The sequence below is a fragment of the Pogona vitticeps genome, chromosome 3, assembly GCF_051106095.1.
Source record: "Pogona vitticeps strain Pit_001003342236 chromosome 3, PviZW2.1, whole genome shotgun sequence".
Classification (NCBI taxonomy): Eukaryota; Metazoa; Chordata; class Lepidosauria; order Squamata; family Agamidae; genus Pogona; species Pogona vitticeps.
The window spans coordinates 8220383-8238992 of NC_135785.1; positions in this window are offsets into that span (position 1 = coordinate 8220383).

Here is an 18610-nt window from a genome sequence, read left to right on the forward strand (position 1 = left end):
TCCACTGTGTGTGTGTGTGTGTGTGTGTGTGTGTGTGTGTGTGTGTGTGTGTGTGTGTGTGTGTGTGTGTGTGTGTGTGTGTGTGTGTGTGTGTGTGTTAGAAAGGAGAGGAAAAGAACCCAAAAATGGAAGAGTTATTTTTTCATCTACAAAACATGGGCTTCAACAGTTGCTTCACATGATCATTTAAAAGTTAGCAGATCACTAAAAACAAGGGAAGTTTTCAAAAACCTTCAGAAGGACAAGAAGGATTCGGGGTGGGTGTTTATTTCCTTCAGACAGCTCCCATGCTTCTTATCAGAGAAGGCAAGGCAAGACTGCAAAGAATTCCCCCTCTAACAAGATGACAATTTTGTGAAAAAATTGTTTTAAAAAATCCTCAGATTAAACAAAACGTCACCCAAGTAGCTTGAAGGCTTCAGGCCAACATGCCCAAACAACCTCAAGCATTGCCTGAGTTGTTATTGCTTGCTTCACGAGGCGGATTTAACCGTGTGGTGTCCAGATGTCAACATGCAAAAGATCCGTCAGTTCAAAGCAAGGAATCAGAGGTTGTGCCTTAAAAGAGATCTCTTTCTTCCCTTTACCACATTCCTCAGATAGTACAGGTTGGCTGATCTGGAATTCCTCTCCCTCCCAAAAAAGTTGATTTAAGCGGGGCAAGCTTCTGTGTGTGTGTTTAGTCGTTTAGTCGTGTCCGACTCTTCGTGACCCCATGGACCAGAGCACGCCAGGCCCTCCTGTCTTCTACTGCCTCCCGGAGTTGGGTCAAATTCATGTTGGTTGCTTCGCAGACACTGTCCAGCCATCTCATCCTCGGTCGTCCCCTTCTCCTCTTGCCATCACACCTTCCTAACATCAAGGTTTTTTCCAAGGACTCTTTTCTTCTCATGAGATGGCCAAAGTACTGGAGCCTCAGCTTCAGGATCTGTCCTTCAAGTGAGCATTCAGGGTTGATTTCCTTTAGAACTGATAGGTTTGTTCTCCTTGCAGTCCAGGGGATTCTCAAGAGCCTCCTCCAGCACCACAATTCAAAGGCATCAATTCTTCGGCGGTCTGCTTTCTTTATGGTCCAGCTCTCACTTCCATACATCACGACAGGAAAAACCATGGCTTTGACTATTCGGACTTTTGTTGGCAAGGTGATGTCTCTGCTTTTCAAGATGCTGTCAAGATTTGTCATCGCTTTCCTCCCAAGAAGAAGGCGTCTTTTAATTTCGTGACTGCTGTCTCCATCTGCAGTGATCATGGAGCCCAGGAAGATAAAATTTGACACTGCCTCCATATCTTCCCCTTCGATTTGCCAGGAGGTGATGGGACCAGTGGCCATGATCTTAGTTTTTTTGATGTTGAGTTTCAGACCGTTTTTTGCACTCTCCTCTTTCACTCTCATTACAAGGTTCTTTAATTCCTCCTCACTTTCTGCCATCAGAGTGGTATCATCTGCATATCGGAGGTTGTTGATATTTCTTCCGGCAATCTTAATTCCGGCTTGGGTTTCTTCCAGTCCAGCCTTCCGCAAGCTTCTAGTCCTCATGGAAGTGGAAGTGGAGGTTTGGAGAACTGGTGAAGTGAGCAGTTTCTGCTTTTGAAATGCCACAAATGAGAGCCAAAATGAATGGGGAGACAGACATATGGGGGAGGACATGCAGATTTTCCTACTTCAAACCTGCACAAGGTGATCCGTGCTAAAAAATATTTAACAGTGATACTTGGTCCGTGTGGTCAAGACGCGATGTTTCTAGGGCCAGGCTATGCCCAGCAAACCCACTCTGGGCTGGTTCCTTACCAGAGGTGGAGGGTCAGGGTCCCCCCTGCACACCTTGCCTGCTCAGCTCCAAGGTCAATTTCTGTGTGAGAGAGTGTGCATGTGGAATATGGGGGGAGAGAAGGGGGTCACAGCAACAGCAGGTAGCACCCATAATTGCTGATGAGTAGCCCTCTAATTCAACTGAGGCATTTAGCATTCCCAACTGCAGATCTTTGTGGATGCGGTTGGTTGGTTGGTTGGTTGGTTGGTTGGTTGGTTGGTTGGTTGGTTGGTTGGTTGGTTGGTTGGTTGGTTGGTTGGTTGGTTGGTTGGTTGGTTGGTTGGTTGGTTGGTTGGTTGGTTGGTTGGTTGGTTGGTTGGTTGGTTGGTTGGTTGGTTGGTTGGTTGGTTGATACCCCACTTTTCCACTAAAGGATAGCACTCTCAGAAGCTTACAAGCCTCTTAAGAGAATAAAAAAAGGAGGAAAGCCCAGTTTTCAGTTTAAAAAATCATAAAGTCATTTAAATCGATACCAGTGTGAAACCATTAGAAGTCCAGTAAATGCCTCAAACCATTAAAATCAACAGAAGATACAGTGAAAAACAATGCAGGCCGTCCTCATGCTGGGTAAGGGATTCTGGGCACTACCATTCAACAATAATGTTCGCAAGCTCTGGTTGCAATAAATAATGGCTAGTATCCTATGTGAGAGGAATTGAGAGTTGGATCATAAAGAAGGCTGACCGCTGAAGAACTGATGCTTTTGAATCGTGATGCTGGAGGTAACTCTTGAGAATTCCCTGGACTGCAAGGAGAACAAACCTATCCATCTTGCAAGGAAATCAACCCTGAGTGCTCACTTGAAGGACAGATCCTGAAGCTGAGGCCCCAATACTCTGGCCATCTCATGAGAAGAAAAGACTCCCTGGAAAAGACGATGATGTTGGGAAAGTGTGAAGGCAAGAGGAGAAGGGGATGACAGGGGACGAGATGGACGGACAGTGTCATCGAAGTGACCAACATGACTTTGACCCAACTCCTGGAGGAAGTGGAAGACAGGAGGGCCCGGCGTGCTCTGGTCCATGGGGGTCACGAAGAGTCAGACATGACTTAACGACTAAACAACAACAAGTATCCTATTTGGAGTAGAAATGGCAGCTTCCCCCATGAATGTGACCAGTCATACCACCAGCCTTGCAGACAGCACACCGCCAGGTGCTCCAAAGAGAGGTCACTGGAGCTGAGGAGCCACTTAACGCCATTGCTTTTCCACTGATACTGAATACTGGCCCTTTACTGGTCATTTGGCAGGACGGTCAGGCTGCAAAGTGACCGCATTGGAGGAATTGGGTGCCTCATATTGAACCCTCCCATTTCCTGTTGACAGTCCTTCTAAGGCAGGAGAAAATGGAGGCCTGCCTTTGGCTCTTCCCTGTGCTGCTGGCCGCTGATGTTCCCTGAAAGCTGCAAGGATGGGAAAAAAAACTTGGATAATGTTTTGCATTAAGGGCAGCTTGAAGAACTGCTGCGGTCCCACAGCACGCCGGGCTTGAGTGGAAGCCATGAGCCAGATGTCGGCAACGGTTCTGTATCGATGGGGGGTGGGGGAGGCTTATGGGGGGTCCTGGTGGCCTCCTGAGTTGGACTTTGGGGCATAAAACTCCATCAAGATCCCTAATTACTCCCTTTAAACGGTTCTTTTATCTTGAAATTATAGGTGCACGGAAGAGCTTTTAGAACAGAGGACTTTCAAATAGAGGGCTGTCTTCTCTAAAAGGGGGCACATGGGTATTGGAGTTTTGTTTGCAACTTTACATGCCATCTATATTTTGTGTAACTGGGAAGGATTTTCTGGGCCGGGGTGATGGTCTGTCTGTCCAGCCTTAAGGAAAGGTTCCTTTCAGCCTTTGAATTCAAAGATAGCACCACCTGTCTGCTGAGTGCTTTCCCCCCTCCTTTTAGTCCAATCGGCTTCAGTTGCTCGTTTGCTGTTGATTTGGTTGGTTGGTTGCTATGTCTGTGTGGAGTAAAAGTCTATAACTTCAAGCAACTGTAAGTAAAGAAATGTGTCTTTTTAAAAAAATTCTTTCTCCTGAGTGAGTTATTGAGACCTCAAGTGCCAGTTAATGAGAAAGGGGTGGATTCTGGGTAAGTTGTAGCTATTCTCCTCTGTCATTTTCTGTACTTTTACTGTGTCGTAAAAGGAAGTTTACCAGAAATTCTAAACTCTGCAACAGTGAGTACTGTATTGCTACCCATATATAAACATAGCGATGTGTACACAAGGGAAAGAGATGGGGCTGCAATGAAGAGTCTCATCCGATGTGGGTTCAGTTCACTGCTTGGACCCTTCATCCAGCTCTCTTTCTTTTCAGACCGTCCAAAGTCCCACGTCCCCAGGTTTCCGTCCCTGCTGAGCCATGAAACTCACTCGGTGACCATAGGTGGATGCCTCTGTTTCTCCGCCTGCTCTACCTCACAGGAGTGTTGTAAAGATACAGTGGGAAAGAAGAGGTTTGTGTGCATAGCCTTGAGCTCTTTAGGAGAAATATGAATATAAAGCAGTTATAGATGGGGTGTAGATTTGCAAGACGGCCGTAGGTGTATTTTCATTTTTGTTTTCAAAAACTGGGGCTCAGCCATCTTAAAAAAAGAAAAAAATTACCCCAGCAACTGAATAGACAGTTTTGGGCCCAACCTGAAACCATCACAGCATCCAGGAAAGCCTCGTACAAATGTCTGCAGCCATCCTATTCTCTCTTTTCATCGTAAAACTTTGACCCTGAAAAAAACAGTGACTTTCAACAGAATCAACCATACCTCCCACCCCTTTCCTCTTTTTCTCCTCACACTCCCTTAACCTGTTTTTTTTTTTTTGCAACATCCTACCTGAGATCTAGGGATCTCAAAAGCTTGTACATTCTTTTTTTAGTGACCTTTGGTTTGCCTAATTAAAAAATATATGTCCTAATACGGCTTGCGTCAGTGCCTGCTCTCCACAGGTGTATGGTGGGGAATATCTTGTTTAAAAACGAACCTTCGCAAAACAAAAAAAGATGAAACGCTTGCAATCTGTGGTCGTTAAACCGGAGCCCTTGTGAAGTGCTTTGCTCCTATCTGCTCCTTGCGATCGCGGCGGCCCCACAACATGTCAAGAGGAGACTTGTTTGTCTCGGTTGACAAAGGTAGGAGATGTGTCATTCCTCTTTCAGACAAAACTGGCAGGACTTTCCAGAAGGCCAGGGTGTTCCTACTGGGATGTGTTCCCTGTTGAGCCGGTCGAAGAACGGAAATCGGGGCCATTTGATCAAATTTATTGAGAGCACACTTCCAGACTCCACAGACTCCCACCCCAATGCTTCGTTTGTTTAATCTGTTCCTTTTCTATCCCATCTTTCCTCCAACGAAATCCAGGCAGGTTTAGTCACAAAAGACTTCTGAGGTAGGTCAGGGTTCATAATCAGGTAGAAAATTTGAACCTAGGTCTTTTGGGACCCTAGTATACCTGTTAGGAGCTGGCTGGACATCTCAGTGGTGTGGATATCTGGCAGTAGAGCTAGAGTCTGGGAGTTCGATTCCCCGCTTTGCCTCCTGCAAGTAGAGCCAGCCTGTGTAGCCTTGGGCCAGCTGCAGAGTCCCAAGATGCCCCCTAGAGGAAGGCGATGGTAAGCCACAGCTGAGTATTCTCTGTACTGTACCTCGAAAACCCCGGAAAGGATTGCCATAAGTCGGAATCAGCAAACAATACATAATATATACATAGTCTGTCTTCTGTACTATACCAGCTTGTTTGTTTATATGTGTATACTGCCTTTCTCCCAGTTAAGGTCCCAGGGCAGCTTGTACATTATTAAAAAAACAAACTGGCTAAAACCACAATGAATTAGAATGTTTTTTAAAAATGCAACAATATTAAAATAATTTATTACATTTGTTTTTAAAAACTCTTTAAAATATATGTATTTTAAAAAAAACACAACGAATAACTCCAGCGAGGGACTCTGGGCTGTGCCTACAGACCAATGCTCTGACAGGTTGTACCACACAATTCAAGCTTTATGGAGGGCCCCGGAGGCAGGCTGTGTGTTTGCCATCTGTATGACCAGCCTAGTTCTGTATGGAGAGAGGCTTGTCATCCGGAGGATGCTAAGAGCAGGAGGCGGCAAACTGGCCCCTGTAACTAGGTCAGGAATTACTACAATTTGCCTTGAAGGTGGGACTTCCCGTATCAGGGGAATGACAGTTCTTCAAGATCATATTTATGGCATACCTAGGAAAATGCTTCTTTCCACAGTGGATAATATGGAGGCACTCCTTGTCACCCGACAAGGCAATGAGAGCTTGCATGTCCTGAGGAAAGGTGCATTAGATAACATTTCTGGGGGAAGAACCAGTCACCCGTTTTTCTGAAACTTACTCTGCAATATGGTGAGAGAGCTCTTCCCTTCACGGAAACAAAGAACTGTCAAACTGGAAGGATCCAAAAGGCCATCAAGTCCAACCACCTGCCAAAGTAGGAGATGCAAAGCGAAAGCATCCTTCACCGGTGGTCCTCTCGCCTCCCTCTGTTCAGCCCTCTACCATGCAGGAGACTCCACCACCCTCCAAGGCAGACCTTTCCACTGTCGATCCACCCGTAGCGTCCAGGAGGTTTCTTGATGTTCAAAACCTCTTTTCTTATAATTTGGAGCCCATTTCAGGCTCTGCATTGCTGAATCGTTTGCACATCAAACACAGAGCCTCCCCGAAGGACTGCTTCAGCCGCTGGGGAAGGAAGGCTAGCAGTGTTTTCATCTAACTCCGAGGCTATTATCCCGGTCCCTATTTCTGCCTGGATGCCAGTGGAACAGGAATCTAATTTCCTGTCTTTTGGCCTGCACCGCATCTTATCCACGGGCAACCTCTGTGCTGGTTTTAGAAGGCTGCACAATGCAGAAGAGAATGGCACTGCAGAAGAATTTAGAGCTCTCCCTTTGAGGTTCTTTCTCTTTTTTTAAGGAAGGGAAATCCTTTGCCCCTCCTCACTCCAAGATGTTTTGTCAACAGCTCCCCAGTCATTCTTTCCAAAAACTCAGGCAATCCCATCCTTTGTTTCTTCTCCTTAAACCCTAAAAAGGAGATTAAGAGGGAAAATAGCAGCTCTGATAAGAAAGTCTCTGGGGAGTGGGAGTAGCAGAGAAAGGGAAAGTGGGAGAGCTGTGGGGAGGGGCATCCAGCTTTACCCTAGAGAAGAGCACAATTTCCACCTCATTCCATGACCAGAGAACCCTTGGTCATGGGGACTAAGGTTCCCCTTGACATTTAGTCCAGTCGTGTCCGACTCTAGGGCGCAGTGCTCATCCCCATTTCCAAGCCGTAGAGCCAGCGTTTGTCCATAGACAGTTTCCGTAGTCACGTGGCCAGTGCGACTAGACACGGAATGCCATGACCTTCCCACCATGGTGGTACCTATTTATCTACTCGCATTTTTACATGCTTTCTAACGGCTAGGTTGGCAGGAGCTGGGACAAACGACGGGAGCTCACTCCGTCGCTTGGATTCGATCTTAAGACGGCTGGTCTTCTGACCTTGCAGCACAGAGGCTTCTGCGGTTTAACCCGCAGCGCCACCAAGTCTCAGTGGGGACTAGAAGGAAACAAAGCCAACAGACATGGCAGATAGAGATGGAGATGGTATTATAGAGCATTCAGTTCCGCAGGCCAGTATTTAATTCTAAAACCCAAGTCCAAGAAGGTCTTGGCATGACGAGAAAGTAATGGGAAATAAATCCATTGCTGCTCAGAACTAGAGCTTCTGAAGTTTCCTGCTTGCTCACCTGAAAGCTTGATCATCGGGAAGCAAATTTTGCCTATTAAAACATCGTTTTGCGATCGCAAAACAGTCATCGTATAGCGGTTTCGTCATTTAACGAGGCAATCGTTAAGCGAGACACCACTGTATATTGATCCTATGAATGATTGACCTCCCCAATGTTATATCATCAACAGATCTGCTCAGTTCTTGCACACTAAAGGCTGTGACTTCCTTTATTAAGTCAGTCCACCTCATATTTGGTTTTCCTCTTTTCCTACAGACTTCAATTTTGTGTAGCATTCTGTATTTTTGATACTAAAAAAAAGTGGTCTAAGAAAGATATGCCCTGTTCTTGCTTTTGTCTCCCAGCATTATTGTCTTTGCCGGCGGTTCTTGTCATATTATGATGTGCCCAAAGTATGGCAGTCTTGATTTTGTTATTTTTGTTTCTCGAGAAAGTTCAGGCTCAAATCTCCTCTAGGCCATGGAAAATCACAAAAGACTAGCCATGGTAGAAACCCCTTCGTGAACATCTCACGTATCTTAAAAGCCCTGTTAGGTTTGCCATGGGGTTGCTGGAAAACAGCTTTGCAGCACACGACTGGTATGATCTAAACCAGGAGTCGGCAGCATAGTTTGCGAAAGTGAATGCTGGACATAAGCAAAGTGTGGTGAAATTAAATTTTCGTTTAAGATTATATGTCCCAGAATCCCCACAGTCAACATGGTTAAGGGGCCTCTAAAAGTCTTGTTCCTGCAGCATACCTGTTCCAAATTCAGGAAATAAATTATGTGCTGGATGAAAAAGAGCTTCCTTTTGTCTCTCCTCGGCTTCTCATTAATCAGTTTTATTGGGTGACCCTGGATTTCTGGGGTTATGGGAGAAGGGGAAGATTTTCTGTCCATAGATTTCACTTTTGTGTTTTGATGCGGGGGGGGGGGGAGGCTGAGCTTCCTACATTCATCAGAATGGAAACATTGGAGAGATTTTCAGAGAGGATCTGTAGCTGAGAAAGACAGACTTGGCTGTTAGATGGCTTAGGAAGTGGGCCCGATGGATTTATATCAGGTTGAATATATGTTGGAGATTTATTTGCACCTTCGCGTGCTATCTGCAGTCTGTGTGACTAGGAGGGTCTTTTCTGGGCTGAGATGACTGTACATTTATCCAGCACTAACGAATTGTTCCTTCCAGACTTTGAATTAAAAGAGAGTCCTGCCTCTTTGTTGAGTGCTCTTTCCCCCTCGTTAGTCTGTTGGAAGCAGTTGTTTTGTTTGCTGTTGATCTGTCCAGCTGGTTACCGGCATGTATGCAATGAAGAAAGCAGCATGCCCAAGCCTTTGATTTCAAGCAATTGTAAGTAAAGAATTGTTTTTTATTCTTTCTCCTACAAATGTCTCAGAGTGAGTGATTAAGATCTTAAGTGCCTGTTAATGAGAAAGGGGTGGACTCTGGGTAACTTGTAGCTCTTCTCCTCTGTACTTTTATTGTGTTGCAAAAGGAAGTTTACCAGAAATTCTAAACTCTGCACCGTGAGTACTGTATTGCTACCCCTATATAAACATATGGATGTGTACACAATGGAAAAAGATGGGGCTGCAATGAAGGGTCACATCCGATGCGGGTTCAGTTCACTGTCTGCTTGGATCCTCCATCCGGCTCTCTTTCTTTTCAGACCGTCCAAAGTCCCACTTCCCCAGGTTTCCGTCCCTGCTGAGTCATGAAACTCACTCGGTGACCATAGGCGGATGCCTCTGTTTCTCCACCTGCTCTACCTCACAGGGGTGTTGTAAAGATAAAGTCAGAAAGAAGAGGTTTGTGTGCACAGCCTTAAGCTCATTAAGAGAAATACGAATATAAAGCGATTATAGATGGGCTGGAGGTTTGCAAGACGGCCATAGATGTATTTTCATTTTCGTTTTCAAAAACAGGGGGTCATCTTTTTTTAAGCAACCGCAGGGACAGTTTTGGGCCCAACCTGAAAACATCCCAGCATCCAGGAAAGCCTCGTACAAATGCCTTCAGTCATCCTGTTCTCTCTTTGTATCTCCATGTACTTTTACCAAAAAAATAAAAACATCAAAGCTCTGCAGTATAAATGTATATTATTTGAAAATATGGTAAGCCTGCTTTGCCCTGTATCTGAGGGGCTTCCAGTTCTTTCTGCTGAGTGAAACCACACCCTTGCTCTACAAATTCTACCCGGATGGAGTATGTGCGGGTAGTGTCAAATCCTGAATTAGTAACCAGATTGGCCTGATTTCAACTAATTTGTATGAGCTCTGGATTAAAGTGGAAAGATTCCGGGAAAAGCAAAGTGAATTTACAAACTGATTTGCATCTGGAGTGCAATTCAGATCAGATGGAAAACAAATCACAGCCACGCTTTACTTTTTTCTTTGGAAAAGCAAATTGTAAACACGGCTTCTATGGAAACCTCTGAAGCTAGATGTATGAAATTTGGTAGGTTTGTTTATCTTTTTAGGATCTATGGCATCTCCCCATTTCACATCTATCCATGAAAAAACAATGCCATTGTGTCTTTTTGTTTTGTTTTGTTTTTCAATGCATGCCAATGGGAAGCTTAACAGATTAACTGAGATCCAGGGCACCAGCTGAGTCAGGAGGAGCCCAAGGACCTCGGATCAGATTGGGATCCATTGTGAAGTCTCAAATTGGCTTACAAACCAAATTGCCGCACCGTTGTGCAGCCTTAGGCAAAGTTAAAGAACCCACTGGGAAGAAGCAAGAAATAAAGGATTGGAATCAGCTTTGTTAAAAAGCTGCTCCCAACCATTATCAATTTTTCCTGAGAATAACCCTATGCTGATTAAAAAAGACACTCATGTGGATTACAGCCCCCATGGTCTCACAGGTCATGCTGTGCAATTTAGTCAGTCAATCAATCAATCAATCAATCAATCAAGTAATGCTCGCTGGAGATTCTAGTTGTTGTACTATGAAAATATGTATTTTCTAAGCTCTGATCCCATGACAAGCAACTATCATTCTGCCACTATCACCATCTCCTAGAACTATGCTTCATTAACACGCATGCACACCCTGTGCAAACGCTCGCACTTGTCTGTAGCTGAAGGTAGGACAAGTTGTGCTGACTCGCCCAATTTCCACAACTTGGACAGAATGGCAAGACCTGACAAAATAAGGACACGATCCTTCGATTTTCAGTTAGAAAGAAGGTCATCAGAGCTGGACATTGAAAAAGGCTTGTATTTTAGAAGCTGATGGAAGAAGCTCTTTATCAAAATAGACAGCATGTGAGCACCCTGCAAAATCTGGGATTGTGGGGGAGGATGTTAAAAGTCATGGGCCTTTCTGGAGACAGTACATTTCTCCCTTCAACAACGCTGGGGTTAAATGCACAGGATTTCCATGTACAAATCTGTCTATAGCTTTTTTGGGCACGCACACACGCACACGCACACGCACACGCGCGCACGCACGCACACGCACACGCACACACACACCTCCCCTGACCCATGCCAGTCTCCCAACATGCCCCAGGACCTTCGCTGGCCATTAGGTGCAGCCATCACGCCAGGAGAGGGAACCGGATAGACCGCTACCATAAGTCTTGGGGGGGGGGAACCACATTGCAAACAACAGGGGCCTCAGTAAGTCCAAGACCTGCCTTTTTCAGACCACTTCCTGGAGGCAAATCTGAAGAGGCATCCTTCAGTCTCAAGAGACTATGGTATCGTGCTCTGCATGGAGGACTTGGAACAGCGTCTGGTGTGGATGAGAAGGCCAATTCGAGAGTGACCATCCCTTCCACACTGAGGACAAACACAATCTACCCCGTCCAGCTCCCTGATTTGGCTGGTTTCAGAACTGCCTCTTTGCCTCGGCCTGCTGGACAAGGGTCTCTTCAAATTGGGAGAGGCTGTGATGCACCGCCTGCCTCCAGGCTGAACACTCAAATGTCAGGGTTTCCCATCTGTTGAGGTCCATTCCTAAGGCCTTCAGATCCCGCCTACAGATCTCCTTGTATCGCAGCTGTGGTCTCCCTCTGGGGCGCTTTCCCTGCACTCATTCTCCATCCAGGAGATCTTTTGGAATCCAACCATCAGCCATTCTTACAACATGCCCAAGCCAATGTAGACATCGCTGCAGCACCGTATTTATTGAATATTCATTGGTTTGTTGAAATATTCATCCGTTCATTCATTCATTTGTTTGTTCGTTCATTTGTTCATTTCTTTAAAAAAAATCTGTATGTAACCCAAACCGTGCTGCTTGGACCTGTGGAACTCAAGGGAGAAGATATAGTACTCAACAAATCAGGACAGAGCCACCAAGCTTGGCTGGATGTCTTCTTCAACTTGGTACTTAGGACACGGACTTTATTTGCTCAGCCCAGGCCAACTCTTGGTATGGCAAAGAAAAGAACAGCAGAACCTGCTCCACTGGCTCAGCCTAGGAACTCACTGCCGTCTTCCTCTTTCTTCTCCCTGGACTTTCTCTCTGTTTTACCTGTTCACTAAAAACACAACTACAGGACTTTTGAAAATGATGCTCGCTTTCCTCTGCCCACCTCATCCTTTTCCCCTTTCTGTTAAGCCTCTTAGTTTGTAAGCTTTGGGGGCTGTTGGCATGGGGCCATTGGCATCCCTGTGTCAATTTCTGTCCTAGAACTGCCCTGTCTGTCCATTTTCCTCATCTTGCTGCCTATTCCACAGATAACTGACAGCACCCCGGCTCTCCCAGAACTCAGTCTCATCAGAGCCATCTTTTAAAGAGGTCAACCCTTCACCGTCTTGCAAGTGTTCTGTGTAGTACTCTGAATGAGTTCTTTCAATCAGAAGTTAGGATGTTGCTGAACATTCTGTGACAGTGGTTCCCAGTCTTGGGTCCCCAGATGTTCTTGGATTAAAGCTCTCGGAAGCCTTCACCACTAGCTGTACTGGACAGGCTTCTGGGAGTTGTAGTCTAAAAACATTTGGAGACCCACAGCTGGGAACCACTGCCCATGATATCACAGCTGGCTATTTACATCACCAAGCCCTATGAGGAAAGACTGAAAGAACTGGGCAGGGTTCGATCTGAGAAAAAGAAGACAGAGGGAAGACATAACACTTTACAAATACTGTATAGTGGTGCCCCGCATAGCGACGATAATCCGTTCCGAAAAAATTGTTTTGCTTACCGATTATCGCATAACAATGTTTTAAGAACAGCTGATCGGTGGTTCCAAAATGGCCACCCGCTGTGTTTTGCGCCCTTTCCTCGCTTACCGGGCAGCGAAAATGGCGGCCGCATGGAGGATTTCTGCAGAACTGTGAGTTTTTTGCCCATAGGAACACATTAAACGTGTTTTAATGCATTCCTATGGGCTTTTCTGCCCCGCATCGTATCGAATCCACATAGTGATGATTTTTTCGGAACGGATTATCGTCGCTATGCGGGGCACCACTGCATTTGAAAAGTGTTATGTCTTCCCTCTGTCTTCTTTTTGCGATCGCAAAAAACACATTGCTATGCGGATTCGTCGTTAAACAAATTGCTCGTTATGCGGGGCACCACTGTACTTGAAATATAGTCATACAGAGGAGCGACAGGATTATCCCAGAGTGCAGGACATGCGATAACGATCCCAAGCTACAGGAAGCCAGATTTAGACTGAATACCAGGAAAAACTTCCTAACTGTTAGAGCAGTACAACAATGGAACCAATTACCTCGAGAGGTGGTGAGCGCTCCAGCGCAGGAGGCATTCAAGAGAAAATTGGGCAACCATCTGTTAGATCTGCTTTGACTTGGGTTCCTGCATTGAGCAGGGGGTTGGACTTGATGGCCTCGTAGGCCCCTCCCGACTCCATTATTTTATGGTTACTAGCTAAGCCAAGCTCATAGCCAGGAGTCAAAAGTGCCTCCCCTGTGCATTATACCCATTAGATACACAGCCTTCCCTCCACTCTGGCAGTGTTTAGTAAACACACACACACGCTTCAGAAACTTCACAGATAACTTAATTGAAAAAAGTGTTTCTTTAAAAAATATTTCTACAAATGCAGTTGCACCATTCCATGTGTTTCCTTTTCCCTCCTCAACACTATATACATCTCAATGTATATATTTAGGTAGCTGAGGCTCCAATCCTTTGGCCATCTCACGAGAAGAGAAGACTCCCTGGAAAAGACCCTGATGTTGGTAAAGTGTGAAGGCAAGAGGAGAAGGGGATGACAGAGGAGGAGATGGTTGAACAGTGTTATCAAAGCGACCAACATGAATTTGACCCAACTCCGGAAGGCAGTGGAAGACAGGAGGGCCTCGCATGCTCTGGTCCATGGGGTCACGAAGAGTCGGACATGAATTAACGACTAAACAAAAACAATATAAAAGCTGCAGATGATACAGAATACAAGAACTGCCAAGGGTGTGATATTTCAGCACTAGCATCTTTTCAAGCCAAGCTTGGCGCAAGTCATGCTAGGAGACAAAAGGAAAGCTTAGAAATATTACGTGTTGGGGTAGGTGGGTGGGTGCTTCTGGGAGTTGTAGTCCAAAGCTAGTACTTTTCACACCTTCCTGTCAACAGCATCTAGGAACAGGTGCATATCCCTGGAAGATTTCAGCTCCATCTCCATAGATAATGAATTGGGAACCTGGAATTTGCTGTCTCGTTAAGTAAGTTTCACTGTAAAGCCAAAGGAAGCTAAACCAGGTAATAAAGACCATGATCTGAAGAAGAGGAAGTGTCGTGAACTGGCCCAGCAGGAGATGAGTTGTTTTAAGGGGTGGGGGGGAAGGCTACTTCCTGGCTATCATAAAATCCAGTTTGTGGAATGGATGAAGAATGCGTGGATTCTTCGAGAACACATTGTGTGGATTATTTTTGTCTTTTCAAGTTCTGAAAAATGTCCATTGAAACAATGAGAATGAGGTGTTTGTCTGGGGGAACACTGAATTAAAAAGATCTAATAATAGTTCTATAAAGTTCAGGGTGATAGGGAAAGACACAAGAATTTGCATTGTGTGAATTCTTGCACCTGGATGCTAAGTATTCCTACACCTGGATGCTAAATCTTCAAGAGTCGAGAAACTCCCTTCTTCCTTCCACTTTACACCTTCTCTCTAGGTTTCCGAGGCTTTTCACAGGATGGCACCTGTGTGCCTGTGTTTGAAATTTCTTTCTGCCATCCCTAACAGTGGCTTTTCCTTTCTAAAACCAACCCAGCCACTTTCCGTGTGACTCATGGTTATTGTCTCCGGCAGATCCGAACAATGTGGATGTCTAGATTTTATCTTCTTTGTCCTCCATGATTGAAGTACCGAAGGATTGTTTCATTCTGGAAAGTCCCACGCGGGGAAAAAAAAAAAAAAGAGGCCGGTGACATTTCATGGTTTTGCTGACGGAGAAGTTACTGTTAGACCCAACAATGACTAGGAATCAGGTGCGATGACGTACATGATTATATCTATTATTTGCCCAGTCTGGGAGTTAAGAGAACCGACCAAATCAGAATCTGATCATGGCAATCTCTCAGGGCAAGGAGAAATTCACCCGTGATAGTAGAAATATAAGGAATATGGAAAGGCCCTCTTTGATTCTCTCCCATGACCACAAACAGAGCGCAACATCACATTATCATCTGACAGAAGTAGCATCTTCTGTCTCACTGGTAGCTGGAGGTGGCAACAAGAGAGAATTAAAGTGGCCAATGCCTCATCAAGTCAGTACATGGTGGCCCTTTTCAGACCTTGGGACTCTGCAGCTTGCCCAAGGCTTCCCGGGCTAGCTCTACTCACAGATGGCACATTATTCCGCCAGGGCAGAGTCTTAAAATTAACTTTTAGAAGAGCTAGCGGTGTTAAATCTGTGCTAGCATGCCAGGCAAAAAATAAGACAATGAAAAAAAAAATAAAGAGGACAAAAATATTGTGGCACCATAAACAGTAACTGCGGTTTTAATAGGAGCTTTTGTGGACAAACGGGCTAGCCTGAAGAAGTGGACTCATCTATGAGAGCTCACATTAAAATATAACAGTATTTAAGGTGTGTACCATAACTTTTTTTGTCTTGTTTTCATTTTTGTTTTGTTTTTGCACAAAAAATTTCTGTCTCCTCTGTTACAGACAGCAATTGCAGGATTTTGCCCTGGCTAAATACAGTGGTGTGTGTCTGTGTTTTTCTGGGTTTTTTAAAACCCTTTTGTTATTGGTTTAAAATCAGCACCATCAGAAAAGCAGTATGTAAGTCGTGAGACTTTGCTGATGAGAACGGATTGTTCTTTTCCTAAATGAGGGACTCCTTGTACAAATGTGACAGAACTACCACGGCTGTTACTGTTATAAGCCTTTGGGCCTCACTGTTTATCCACTGCGTATCTCTGCCTCTGCTACGAAGAGTAACAGTTCATGATTTTGACCAAGGGAGTTTCCGTCCATCCTTCTCCACCTTGGTGCCCTCATAGCTTCTTTGGTCAGACTTTAATTTCCCTCAATATTCTTACGTTTCACCAGTCTCTGTGGCCAGCATCTTCAGAGGACTGGAGTAGGAACTCTGTCTATGCTTCCACAGGGACTGGTGAAATGTTAGGAAGAACAACCTTCAGAACATGGCCAAAGAGCCTGAAAAACCCACAACAACCATTAGATCCTGGCCGTGAAAGCCTCCAAGAATACATTCTTACTTTTGCTCCAACTGACTAATACCACTATCCTTCACGAGCAAGTTAACTGGGTTAGTTACTTTATATGAGTTTTTGACTCCACAAAGGGCAGGAGAAAGAAGAGAAACAAAAAGACAGGATTGTCCTACTTGCTTAATCATCATTGCGTGCCATCAAGTCAGTTCTTGCTTCTAGCCACCCTTTTCTGGGTTTTCCAGGCAGAGAACACATTCCCTTCTTCTGGGGCCCGCCTGGGACTGTGCAGTTTGCCCAAAGCCACACAGGCTGACTCTATTCACAGGAGGCAGGGTGGGGAACCAAGGCTTACTTACCTGCCTACTTATTTCTTTGTTTAATTAGGCGATCTATAATGTGGGCGCTCAGAGGAAGGGGTCATGTACCCAAGCCCTGGTCTAAATCCTTCCAAGGGATGATCCAAGATATTTTGTTGCCTGAGGTGCAAAGTAGTTCCCTACTGGTGTGCGTTAAGCTGTTGTCATGATGAAACACACTAGAAGTATTTGATGTGTGTAGATTTGTGGTTTCGGACTACAACTCCCAGAATTATGGAAATTGTAATCCAAACCTGCATATACCTCATTCATATCAATGCTTATATTAGATTTTCCACCCCTCAAGACACACACACACACACACACACACACACACAACACACACTTACCTGCCTTCATTTTAGATCTTCACACATCAGCTCTCTATGTAGAGGGGCTTTATATGACAGGCATTAATTCCGTGATTTAGAAAAGCAAAAGACAAAGCCCTCTATTCGGGGTAGGATGAATTCTTAGCTGTATATAAATCTATATTCTTTGCCCAAACTGTTCACATTCCTACACCATTTTGTGATCTGACATATTATTTAAATCACCACACATTTGCTTATGCTTTGCAAAAAATGGATTATATTTCTCCTAATCAAAGGAGGAGATGATTTATGCCAAGAAATAAAGGCCAGTGTTAATCCTGCTCCAATTCTGAAACCTTTCTCTAACTTCACCCATTTTTATCAGTGCACCTCTCCACTTGCAAGGACTAAAACACTTTAAAAGCCCAAATGAAATGTTTGCCCTCCCCGGCTCCATGGTGTGTGATACCAAACAACATGTTTTTGTGGAAATACGAAGACGCCCACCATTGGGTCTAGCGCGGGATTCTTGGTGTGGGAGAGAGACAGAGAAACGTCTCCCTTAATAGAGAAAACATGTTTGCTCAAAACACACAATGAGAGACAGAAGTTCATAATCATGTGTCAATGTGTCAGCCGCATCCTTGCTGACAAGGGTTTGTTTCTGTACTCTACGGGTGGGTGGCTCTCCAGATGTCAGGACTGCTAAATCCATCACCCTATTGTCTTGCTTATACTGGACAGAGTTGATAGGACCTGCATTCCTCCAATACCCGAGTTTGAGGGGTTACAGATCAGCCACCCCTACTCTCTGCGGAGACCTCAATTGAATTTCCAGACCCCCGTACCATACAGCAAAACTACACTTTTAATTACTGGATACGGCTTTGAGGACCTAGCCAGTGGTTCCAAAGCTTGGGTCCCTAGATGTTCTTAGACTACAACTCCCAGAAGCCTTCACCATTAGCTGTGCTGGCCAGGATTTCCAGGAGTTGTAGTCTAAGAACATCTGGGGACCCAACATTGGGCACCACTGGCTAGGATCTCAGTCCATGGGGCAACCTCAACTTGTTATCTTCCAGCATGTTTGCTGACTAGATGGAGGAGCTGGAGGGAAAGCTTAATTAAAGCATTTGCAAACAGAGCCATCAAATAACAAAGGCTTTCAAATCTTTGGCCAGACAGCTGTGTTGTAAGAGTCTTGAGTTTTATAAGTCGAGATAGTCTCATTCCAGAGCTAGGCAAAGAAAAGAGGTTCTCAGATTCTTGAATCTCATGCTCTCCCCTTAGAGGCTTGACTGGCGCCAACACTAACCTCATTTCGGTGCCAAGTTAAAACATGGTTATTCATCAAAGCCTTAGGGCCTACGGATCACGGCTGCAATTACCTGCGTGGAGGCTCCTCCACCGCTGTTGTTTTGATCTATGCCGTTGTAAATGGTTTTAAATAGTTTTGAAGTATTTAATTGCTTTATATTGTTGTTACCAAGGTACTCCACCCTGAGAACCCAGGACATGGGGTGGAATATTAATGTCCTAAATAAACGCAAGCATAAATAAGTTGAATCAGATGTATGAGAATTTTCACGGATAAGTAGAATCGGAGCTTTCCAGCTGATCCACAAATGGCAAGGCCTCTCATTTTGGTTGCTATGCACATAGGCCCAAAATCGGCAACTTCTCCACAGATAGAATGACGATGAGCCCATGAATTCAAACCACGTAGACAGAATTTTATGTCTGGCACCAGAAGTTGAAATGTGGTGTTCCCACATTGGTCCAGTCTT